This window comes from Anas platyrhynchos, chromosome 6 (genome assembly GCF_047663525.1).
Source record: "Anas platyrhynchos isolate ZD024472 breed Pekin duck chromosome 6, IASCAAS_PekinDuck_T2T, whole genome shotgun sequence".
Taxonomy (NCBI): Eukaryota; Metazoa; Chordata; class Aves; order Anseriformes; family Anatidae; genus Anas; species Anas platyrhynchos.
This window is the reverse complement of record NC_092592.1, coordinates 32,434,912-32,446,388: the sequence shown is the minus strand read 5'-3', so window position 1 is coordinate 32,446,388 and position 11,477 is coordinate 32,434,912. Positions and strand designations below refer to the sequence as shown.

General features: G+C 40.2%; 1 long non-coding RNA gene across 1 annotated transcript; it reads right to left on the bottom strand.

Moving 5' to 3' along the window:
* Positions 1–594: 594 nt before the first annotated feature.
* On the bottom strand, positions 595–11,167 carry LOC106015378 (uncharacterized). The gene is made up of 3 exons (XR_001187358.5): positions 10,958–11,167; positions 1,639–1,734; positions 595–1,072 (listed from the first exon to the last, which is right to left on the bottom strand). It is a non-coding gene; the product is annotated as an uncharacterized lncRNA (long non-coding RNA).
* Positions 11,168–11,477: the final 310 nt, after the last annotated feature.

Sequence of the window (11,477 nt, the reverse complement as noted above, 5' to 3'; positions counted from 1 at the left end):
ATTAAGGGAAAAGCGGGCAAATCATTTACGAAAACAGCAACGAGGAATACAAATATAGATGTGGTCGGTTTTATGCAGGCACAGAAAACCTAAAGGAGGAGGAAACGTTCCATCGACATCAGCTGAAAATGCAAGAATTCCCACACATTGTTGTATTGATTCTCATACCTATACACGCAGTAGATTTTTCCTGAAATGTTCAAAAAAATATTTTAAATGTAGGAATAAAAATTTCCATAGGCTACTTTGACACTGAAGCATTCTTTCCACATTTGTCATTATTCAGAAAACCCTTTCAGTGTTGTTTTCCTGTTATTGTTTTTGTTGTGTTGTAGTCCCCCCCTCCTGAGTATGTGTTACAGCATCTGTATATTTTCTTTCACAAATAACGGACCGTACACGTTCCGAATAATGAAGAAAAACATTCTTGACTCCGTTTGCTTCCTACTGTGATCCAATTAAATACATGACCCACCAGAAAGAGAATGATTTTTCATTAGTTTTCAACTTCCCAAAAAAACTTCCAGTGATAAAAAAAATATCCTATTCTTCACCAAAAAAAAAAAAAAAAAGAAAGAAAAGAAATAAAAGAAAAGAAAAGAACTCAGACTTTTATTTTGTATTCAGTTTACAGCATTCAATAATCATAAAAGCTGCTTTAAAAAAGAACAGGGGGCATTAACTTTCTAAACTTAAAATCATATAGAGTATAATTATACTTCCACATTCTCTGTTATTTGATCTATGAGATATCACGAGGATAATAATTTAGGGCCTGATCCCGTTAGCCTTTCCTCAGAGAAAAGCTGTTCCCCAACATATTTTCCCCTGACCCTCAGGCATTTACCAGGGTACAGATTTCAACGGTGGAGGAATTGGGGGAAGAGCCAGAGGCCCCCAGGCAGAGGAGGTTCTGGTGCTGACTGGGCCCCACCAGCCTGGTTCAAAGCTCCCTGGGGACACCGGGGTAACATCGGTGGCACCTGGGGCAAAGAAAAGGGAGTGGACTCTCAGCTTCACTGCCTGCCACAGGAACCTCAGCATTGAGCAAACGGGAGCTGGAGCCGAGTTCCTAAAAAAAAAAGCCCGCACAGCTTAGCATGAAGGTACCCTTAGCATGAGGATATACAGAATGTATCCGAATAAAAAGGGGAAGTATTAAAATTATAAGCTTACATAAAAATGCTTCACATAGAGGGGAAAAAAAGAGAGAAGGGTCTTAAGTGTAGATGTTTCTCCAAAGCTTAAAGTAAGTCGCTTTTGCTTTAGAAATTGCACCTCTTGGCTGAAGCTGTTATTTGTTTTAGGCTTTTTTACAGTTTCTTGGAAATATCCAGGCTGCAGAAGGGAGGAGAAAACATCAAGAAATATCACGAGTGTGCATGGGGTGGGGGGTGGGGGGGTGGGGAGGCCTGACAATAAAATAGATCCCACACTAAATGCATATTCTTCTATTTATGTATTTGATAATGAGACAGAAATGCCCTTGGCACTCTGTAAACAACAGCTCCGTAACCAGGAGGGAAGGGCAGAATAATGAATATCTACGTTTCAGATTATCAGCTATTTCAAGCACTATTAGCATGCCAGCCTTTTAGATTATTGGGGATTTTCATTTTATTTTAAGCAAACGTTTACCATTCTTAAATAACACTGCAGTCTTAACTAATTGCTGTCTTTGCAGGTTTGCAAGAAGATTATTCCTTGTGAAGCTCCTCTCCTACCAGAAGTTCCCTAGAAGAGAAGTGATAGTTGATTTAAGTATAATACATTAAAAACATATATAGATTTGTGTCAACAGAGCAAAATGTTTATATAAGCGTATTTTACAACATAGGGCTAAATTTAGGGGCTATTCACCACAACGAGTTGGCAACGCTCTCCAGAGCTCTGTAACTTTCGGAAAAGTAGATAGGAAAAGTTCACATTCGTAATAAAAATAGATTTTTACTTTGCTTTTAAAGATGTTTTTGTGCATTTTAAAATATCATTCCCTCGTGATAACAAAAAGTATTTGTGCATCATGCTTACAGTGTCAGATGGTATGACTATTGTATGATTTAAAATTAAACAATATAATTACCATTTGGCAACCAATATTTAAAGTTGAAGTAACTATTTCTTCAGACATTACTTAGGCTGTATCTAAAAATATGAATGAAAGCTATATTTTTGCTGTACGTTCATTTCAAAACCCTGAAGCCAGTGTTTCTTTCATTTTTATTTTTTACAAAAAAAAAAAAAAGCAAATTACTTCTAAGGAAAATGGTTTTACAATACCTTGAAATACAAGCTTTTCTACAGATGTGCAAGAAAATTAGTATACTGAGACTGTAAGTGGATATCTGTAGAAGAAGGGGGAATATCTTCAGCTTGATTTTAAAACTGAGTTTCGTCCTATGTTCTGATCTCTGGGTACGGAGATGAGAGCAGGGAACGACTGTTAACTGCTGGAAACGAGCATTTCTTCAGTCATCCAATTCAGTGTGTTTAACAGTTTCTAAAATTAACACCAACAACTGTAAAAAAACACTCCCTTCTATTACACTGTGCATATAGGCATCTGGTTTCTTTGAATGTGGCTCATTACCAAAATCTACCACAGCTTTATCTTGGTTCTCCTCTGTTTATTCCATTAATTAACCAAGCCATCATTATCTGTTAGTTACAACCAATTTTTCAGGATTATGGATATGTTGAATTTTGCATATTTATTTTTAGCAGGCCATCACATCTAAGGGAAGAGAGATAAGCAGGATAGGGAATTTCTTCTTGTAGCTGCAATCCTTTTCTGAAGCTCGGGCTACAGAAAACAAAGGCATTTTATTTCCATGAATCTAGTGCAGCTAAACCAGGACTCAGAAAGGTATTTTACTTCAGAATACTTGCATGAATTCTGAAATTGATTTTCAACCAGATGTCTAGAAATGTCCATTCTCCTATTTTCTTGCTTAGTATTATGTTTAACTCATCATTTTTTCTCTCTCCAATAAAAGATCATTTTTCTCGTTCATTTCTAAGCAGTTTGATTTTGTTAAAATAAAGGCGAATAAATTCTTTATTGCAGAGAGAGGCAGAACTTTTCCCCCCTTTTCTCGAGCCATTCCAGCCCCGGAGCATGCCGAGGAGCAGCGCAGGAGCCCGCAGACAGACGGTCCCTGCAGCGGGACGCGGTGCTCCCGGCCCCGCCGCGCTCCGCAGCGAGCACAGAGGCTTCATCCTGAGCACAGCTCCCCAAACCAAAACCACATTGCTCCTGACGCTCATCTCAGATGGCAATTTGGGATAGACAACCACTGCTAAAAACATCTCATTAAAGGCTTAGAGGGAAATGATTTTTATAGGGGGTGAAAAAAAAGACAATAAAGGGACATTCTTACAATTCTTCTAGATGAATTGAAGACTGAGACATTTTTGTTTTATTTTGTTAGCCTTTTCTCCAGTGTTCAGGATTCTCCAGCCCAAGAAAACTATTTTATTTCTATTTTATATTTTTACTGCCTCGTCGTGCCTATAAATGTTGAATTTAAGGGATTTCATAATAATACAAATATCAGCCAGAGACATCAGCACCGTGGAAGTTTTAGAGAATTCTTCAGATAAAGGATTAAAATCTTCTGATGCAGACATTACAATCAAGCAAGTTAAATTATGTCAAGTAATATCACTCGCATGCTAAGTTACCTAATGGAAAAGACTTAGCACATCGTCACTAACAATATTTTAGCTCAAGAAATTTCACTTTGCTAAACTGCAGTGAGATATAACCCACACCAACTAATTTATATTACCAATATCTTGTCTCCCTACTAATAGTTAGCACGTGTATGCCAACCTGGTATGAAGCGCTGCTGTCTCCTAATATGCTGCGGAGGTTACCGGCTTTTTCAGTGGATGTGTGAATCATAAGGCTGTCTTAGCATGAATGCATTTAATTGCATGAAGAGGGTATTTCCCAGCATTTCTCTAAACCTTAGCATAACAGCCCTCTGTTTGTCGATTGTCAGTCACGATCATAGTAGGAAACAAGCAGCAAGCAGGAGCACAAAAGGGGAATATCACTGGGAATGGATCTAGGATTGGTTCAATGGCACAATTTTAGGAAAAACACTGGGAATATTTTCTCATGGTTTAATTTCTTGTTCCCCAAAGAGCACTGCTTATTACATTGCAGGCCCAAGCTCAGACAAGCCTTGGAGCTGCTGGTGGGCAGAAGGCTTTCTCCTGGTCATTGACATGGGGTTGGCCAACCAAAACATGATTGACTTGGTCAAGTGGTTCCCCACATGGACAAACAGGGGCCTCATAACAGGGGGTGCAGACCACGAAGCTATGGGGTGTTGCCTTCGGGGCTGCTCTCCCTGGGCTGAAAGAGCTGGTTTTGTGCAGATGGTCACCGATGGGTACCCAGGTCACCCTTACAGCACACAACTTCACTTAATTCAGCAACGCTCAGGTCCCCTCATTCCTCTCACCCCAGGAACAGTGAAGAGAAAACCAAACAGGATTTTGTCCCTCCACGAGGACATTGTACTGATTGGACATGACACTACAAAGCCCATACCGGACCTGGGTGGTATCCTCATTGTCCCTGTTGCGGGGAGTAAGGCAAACAGGACAGTGGTGCACTGAGACAGGGAGAGAACTGTGGGATCCTGCAGCCGTTGCCTTGCCTGTGCCAAGTAAAAGATGCTTTTCCCCTTTTCATTACACAGGTTTCTTAATAAAAACCGAAAGAGTGTGTTCTTTCTTTTTTTCTCTCTCTCCAGAAAATGAACCCCAGGGGCCCAACCAGTGAAATACATTAACCTTTCAACTGTCAGCCCCTCTCCTCTGAAATTAAGCAATACCAGCCCTTGGAACAGCTAAATTACCTTCATATTTTTTAATTGTGCAATGATGGTCCAACAAAAAAGGAGCAACTCAGGACTAGTAAATATTCAATGAAGAAATTTATTGTAGTTCTTATAAAGGGAATACCCACAGCTTTCTTCACATGGACTTAAATAAGGCAGAAACTAGAGCGATAGGCATAAAATGAAATAACGGATGCATTATTTCTAGTGGGATTTACATCACCATTTGGTCTAATTATTCCTGATATTTCACCCATCATATTAGAAGCTTCTTCAGGGAAAGAAATAACAGTTTGTCTCCTTGAGAACAAAGAACAAAGTGTCTCTTTGCTCTCAAGAAGCTCAGCTATCATTATGAAGAGAAAGAATCTGTCCATTATCAAGAAATCCCACTAGAAATCTTGAATATCTTACCAAATAATTCCTGAGCACACTAAAAATACCAGCAAATGAAAGAAGCAGAAACTATGGGACCTTGAAAAATAAATAAATAAAACAGGGATCATGGATGCTTCACGACCCACTCATTTTTGTGTCGCAAAACAATATTAATCCAACGAACAAACTGTGCCTGGCATGTACAGTTAATCTAAGCAAGATAGCCACTGCTCCTTTCTACTCGTTGTTCAGTAAGGCACACTTTCAGCTGTATCTGTGGCCCTGGATTAACTGGTGGGAATTCATCTGCATATATTTGCACGGTGAGTAATTTGCCATGAGTGATTATGTATGGTAGCCACTCATAAGACGTATGAACTTTTTTAGATCGGATTTCATGAGGACCGGATTTTAAGCTTTTGGAGGAATTTAATACAGATCTAGGACTTTGCACAGCTTTCAAGAATATCATTTCTTAGACCAAATGTAAGAGGTCTTTGATCTGGATCTTGCATTTAATACTGCAGTATCAAATAAGAAGCATTTTAAATGAGTGTACTGAGCCATGGGGTTCAGGCACAATAATTTGACAACTTCCTAAACAGGATCTTGCTGGGTCAACTTGTGAACCTGGAATTTCTCTGGGTCTATGGGAAAGACTGTTTCCCAGCATCCTGCCATGATCCCGCACCTCCAAAGGCGGTCACACCCTGAAAAATGAAACAAAATAAAACCTCAGCATGCAGAGATAAGAGGTCTGAAAATGCCAGGTTTATGGAGGCCATATTTTGCTTTTTTTGTAAAATAAAGGAACCTATCAAAATCTTTCCAAAGGTCTGTTTCAGTCCCTAAACACAGACATATGCCATTGAGTCACTGCCAAAGGGGATATTGAACATATATGGCCTTGTATGTAGGTTTTGTTTAATAAAACATTCAACTTTATTGCATGTGAAAGTCATTGGTCCTTGAAAGCAGAGTTCTTGAGTTGAGCTGGGGCAGCACAATTCATACTGGTACCCAGTGCTGAATGTCTGGGAAATGCTGCCTGTTCACTGGTGTCAGCAGATCTCTGTTCTGGGGCGTGGAGTGGGGTCCTGCCCCCATGGGGGGATTCACAGCAACACATCGACATTCTATGAAAAATTACACGTCTGCTCTAATCTGTGACAAAACAGTGTGGAGTTTGGATATGGACTTTTTGTGGTTACCATGGCCCTGCAAAGCATCTGTAAAGGATCCAGTATCTCAAGGAACTTACTGCCCTTCTCTTCTATTGAAAGCAATTGCAAGTGGGACACATGCCCTAAGATGTGATGTTAGTGAAAGCTGAGCACAGTCCCAGATTGCAAAATCAGGCCAGAATGATGAAAACATTTGTATATGTGCTACCCTTTTATTTTCTTTGGCATGCTCTAAATAACCTCTGACCTTTTCTTTCCCCATGTAAAGCTGCTCTTTGTTTGAATGGAAACAGAATGTGAAAATGATGACAAGAGATTTTTGAAACAAACACAACAGCAAAAACCAAAAGCAAATGAACTTTCACAGAAATTTAGTACCCTATCAAACTCTGATACGTGGATGAAAAGATCAAGTTCCAGGATTAGAAGAGATTTTGTACAAAGGAAGGTGAGAAATATTCCTGCTCTGTTATGGGGGTGAAAAGGAGCCACGCTGATCCATGATGGCATCACATGGACACACATTTGCTTAGGTGGCAGTGGAGCACCTCCAGGTTGAGCCATGTCGCTGGGAAGTGTTGTCATTTCCACTGAGCAGCTAGTGGGATTTCTGGTTTGACATGAGGAAAGATGGTTGTCAGAAATAGCTGTAAAACCTGTCATCACAATCACAGGCTTCCTGCAATTCCTTGTGTTATCCTTATTTTTTTCTGAATTACAGTTTTCTTTTACTATAGGTGAGGACAGGAAAACTTACTGCTGAGCTCTTTTCAATGGTTCAGCAAACTAAGTTTCCCTGCTGTTTCAAGACTACTGTGGCATGCCCAGGTATGGGATGAAGGTACCATGGAAACTCATGGAAAGTGCAACAAGTTGGTTCAAGGCAAGATGCTGAAGTTTAGAATATTGGCATCTCCAAAACAGCCCTTTCCTTTGTCTGTCACATTTGCTTTGGTGGTTGGGGTGGATGCACTGCTCTATCTTCGAGGTCAGCTCATCTTACTCACTGGGGAACCTGTCTTTCCCTCTTGGTGCAATCCTTTTTACATGAACTTGAGTTCAGGGGGGGTAAGAATGGCAATTACCAGCAGACCAAGGGAGCTGCAGCATTAAGACAAAGCAGTTTTCTCCAGAGCTGTTTGTGCCAAACACATGTCAAGGACAGAAACAATATTCATTCCAATGCAATCAGTGCAAACAGCTTTAGAAGAAGGAGAGTTTAAGTGTTCACAACTGGTTTGAGTTGCAGGACAACATCCTACAGTAAGCAAGAGGTTGGTGGCATTTTCCTGTGGTTAAAGCACACAGAAGCACCTTCTCCAGTGTTGAGCATGGAGAAGGCCACACAATCTCCCATATGAGGTGCAGGGTCCCCTTCTCCCTCCACCTGCACACACCCTCAAGTCTACCCAAAACCTTTGCTTTCTCATTTCTCTCCTAGGAAGTTGCCCCTTACACCAAACAGCAATTTTGAAGAGCACCTGAATTAACAGGATTGTTCCAGCTCCTATTTCTCGTTCAAGTGTAATGTGAGATTAGCCAGACTCATTAAAATATTATCAGTTTCCTTGCTTTGTGATACAGCTCCTTGCAGGCAAGCCTTGGGACACATTAGGGTCCTTGTCAGGTGATGGCTGGTGGGTTTCTGCAGTTGGTGAATATAATCAGATTTCATTGATGTCTGAATCATCATAAATTTTAACAGCCTTGATGTTGTTTCAAACACCCTATGTGCTAGTGCAGTCTGTCTACAGTTAATATCCCAACATCAAGAGGTCAGAATCACCTCATCTCAGTTATTCTGATGTGTTTTTTTTTTTTTTTGTCTTTTTTTTTTTTCTTGGGGTGGGCTGCTGGGCGAGTCTTGCTTCTCTTGTATTTGACCCATTCAAAAGATTTTACTTTCTTGCTTCCAGGACCCATTAGAAAAAAAAAATCAAGGCGTGATATTCCACAGATCAATGTGGACTACTGCCAAACTTCTATCCCCAAATACATTCATTGTTACTCTCAAAAAGATATTGTACAGAAAGAATACATGTTCTTTTAAATATATTTTTTGAAAACTGAACTACTGTGTGCAGCACGTTTACTAAGAACTCTTAATTATGTTAGTGGAGAGAGCTCATGCACTCATACCCATGTCAGCAACGTCTCTCACTTCATCTGGTTTAAAAACTATTGTATTTAGAAGTGAAGGAGGAATCTAAACCTGTATTTGCATATTCAGATTCATTATACAGTTTAAAAAAAAACCTCTCACTTTCTAGATGCTCTAGAAATGTTAAAAGTACAGTCCATTTACAAAAAGGTTCAGCAGGGTTCAAGACCAAAACAAAAATAGACAGTTGCTTGGACTCCAATTACTTTTCAAGAACTACAGATAGTCAGGATCAAAGGCATTAGCTGCAGAGGAGGCTTTTTCAAATTAAAGGCGACTACTTTACTCAAAATGAGGTCAGCAACAAATTTTGCTCCAAAATTAACAATCACTAAATTAAGGTGTGTGCCATCTCATCAGGAAACAAAAGCAAAACTTTACTGTAAGTATTTTATATCCAGCCAAGAAAGGGATGCACAGTTATCAAATAAAAAACAGGTCTTTTGTCTTCTTCAGATTTAAAAAGCCAAAGCAGGTTGGGAAGAGCTGAAGTATTTCCTTTACTTTATTGGTTCCTAAATGGAGTGAAGGAATCTAGGATTCAAATTAATAATCCTAAGAGCTCCCAGTGCTTCAGGGACTAGGGGCTGTTTTGAGCATACCGAGGCTTAGGGACCAAGGTTACAGGTCTTTAATGTAAAAGCAAAAGCATGAGCTGAATTTCCAGCAGAGGGGTTGTGCTGGGAAGGTTTGTATCAGCAGCATACCCTAAGTGGAAAAGGTGAGCACTTTTGACATTGTTTCCATCACACCCACAGGCAGCTCTGAGATCTTCCAGTAGAGGCAGGTATGTCTAATGAGAGCACGTTCAAGAAACAGCAGCACAAGAAGCCATTGACAGTGCCATGCTGGAAAGCAAAGCTGTCGTGGTGCTTCTGCAGCTACAGCAGCTATTCCCCCTTGCCTTCTTATTAATTGTGTTAAAACAGTAAGTCATAACAAGAAGCTCAGGGCCAAGCAGAGCCTCATATCTCCATTGTTTTAGTGATTTTTTTTTCCTTCCTATTTATTCTCTACCTGAATTGCATCATTTTAGGATGAAATTTAGCAGTATCTTAATGGTCTACTACTTTCCAGTAAGTGCACCATTCACCACATTTATTGAAAGTACGGGAAGAATTTACATAAGCAAAGCATAATACCCCAACTGGGACTTTGGTCACTGCATCTTCAACTTTGCTGGAAGTGGCACAAACATCTTACATATTTCAAGTGGTGTTTTTTTTTTTTTTTTTCCTCCTCAAAACATTTTCAAAGTCCTGTGTATTAACCTACATCTGCTCCTGTTAATAGGAAAGGTAACAAAAGAGAAGTCAATGGTAAGCACTTCTAAAACTCCCAGGTGAAACAATAAGATTTTGGTTGTGTGTCAATCAAAGGATGCCTCCAGCATGAATTCCTCCACCTTTAAGCAAAGACAGTCATGCAGTATTGAAGCAAGGGGAATATACCACCCCTGAATTAATGCTCACACTTACTGAAGCCTGATGGCAGTATTTGTCAGACTCCTGCACTGGGCTGTGCTGCTGAGAACAAGCAATGCAATGTGATTAGACTTTAAGCACAATGCACAAGGAGGATGAGAGGAGAGGACAACCATTTTCATAACATTATGCCTCAAGTAGATATAACCTGGTTAGGCAGGGTGGAGAAAAAGGGGAAGTACAGCTCCTGAATTGCTCCTTCAAATATTCTGTAAGATGAAATCTCCCAGCCCAAACCTTATTCCTACTGGAATCATCCTTATAAAATCCTGTCTTCACTGTGAGACAACAGAAAATCAGACTTGTCTATACCTGAAGTTTTGTGGACAAAATTTCCAGGTTAACATTCCAGGTTAAGAGGCTGCTTGGCCTATCTGCATATCCTATCTTTTCCCTCTAGAACTCCATGGTACAAGAAACAGGATTGCAGGTAGGTACACAGTGCAGTCTCTATGCATTACTAGTATTTAGTTTCCTAGGACTTTGCACCAACCCTTTCTGGCAAAGAAGGGGACAGCACAGGAGCAATACAACTAAGACAGCCCTGGTATTTTGGGGACATGCCATGCACCACATTGATTTAGTGAGTATTTGATCAGTGAATGCCCCAAACATAGGTAGGAAAATATTTAAAGGAGAACTTATATGGAAAGCTTTGAGAACAGCTGGGATCCCCTTAGGGAAGGGGAGACTTCAGCAGGTTTTAGATGTGCATCGCTAAACAACATAATCTGAGGACAGAAAATCCTTGACTCCTCATCAGTCCAAGAGCCCCCTTTCATGATATAAGGCCCATCTCAAAGGGAAATAATCAAATCCACTTCTCTGTTTTTCTGTAAGCTAAAATTAACGTAGCACTTATACCTACAGAAGTACAAAAAATCAGAACAATACCTGGTCTCACAGGGTTTGTTGCTCCATAGAAGCAGTCACATGTATTCCCTTTGATAGGAACCCTGTTTCTGCTCAGGGAAGCTATATCGCTACCCCTGGCAAAGGGCTCTCTGATATGTGGTACTCTAGTGCCTGTCTTTCAAGGTTCATCACTAGCTGCTGTTGCATTCAAGTAGAGTTAAGAGATGACTTCCCACAACAAACAACAAATTTTCCAATATGAAAGCCCCAAGAGGGAAACTGCCTCTCTTTATATACAGGAGCCACAGATACCACTACCACCACCCAGCCCAGTTGTGCCTAATTACCTCATTTTTATAGGTAATGACTGACATCCTAGTAATGAGGACTAGGAAAGAAAGTTCTTAATGCCTTGACAGGTTTCTCCACTCACAACAAAGAAAGCCTGGGACTATGTCTAAATCAAAGCTAGTTATTGTAGAGGAGAGGGGGTAGGAAATAAAGTGTATCCATAGAAAATGCTGGGCTATCTGGCATGCTGAGCATCCCAGAAGAAGCT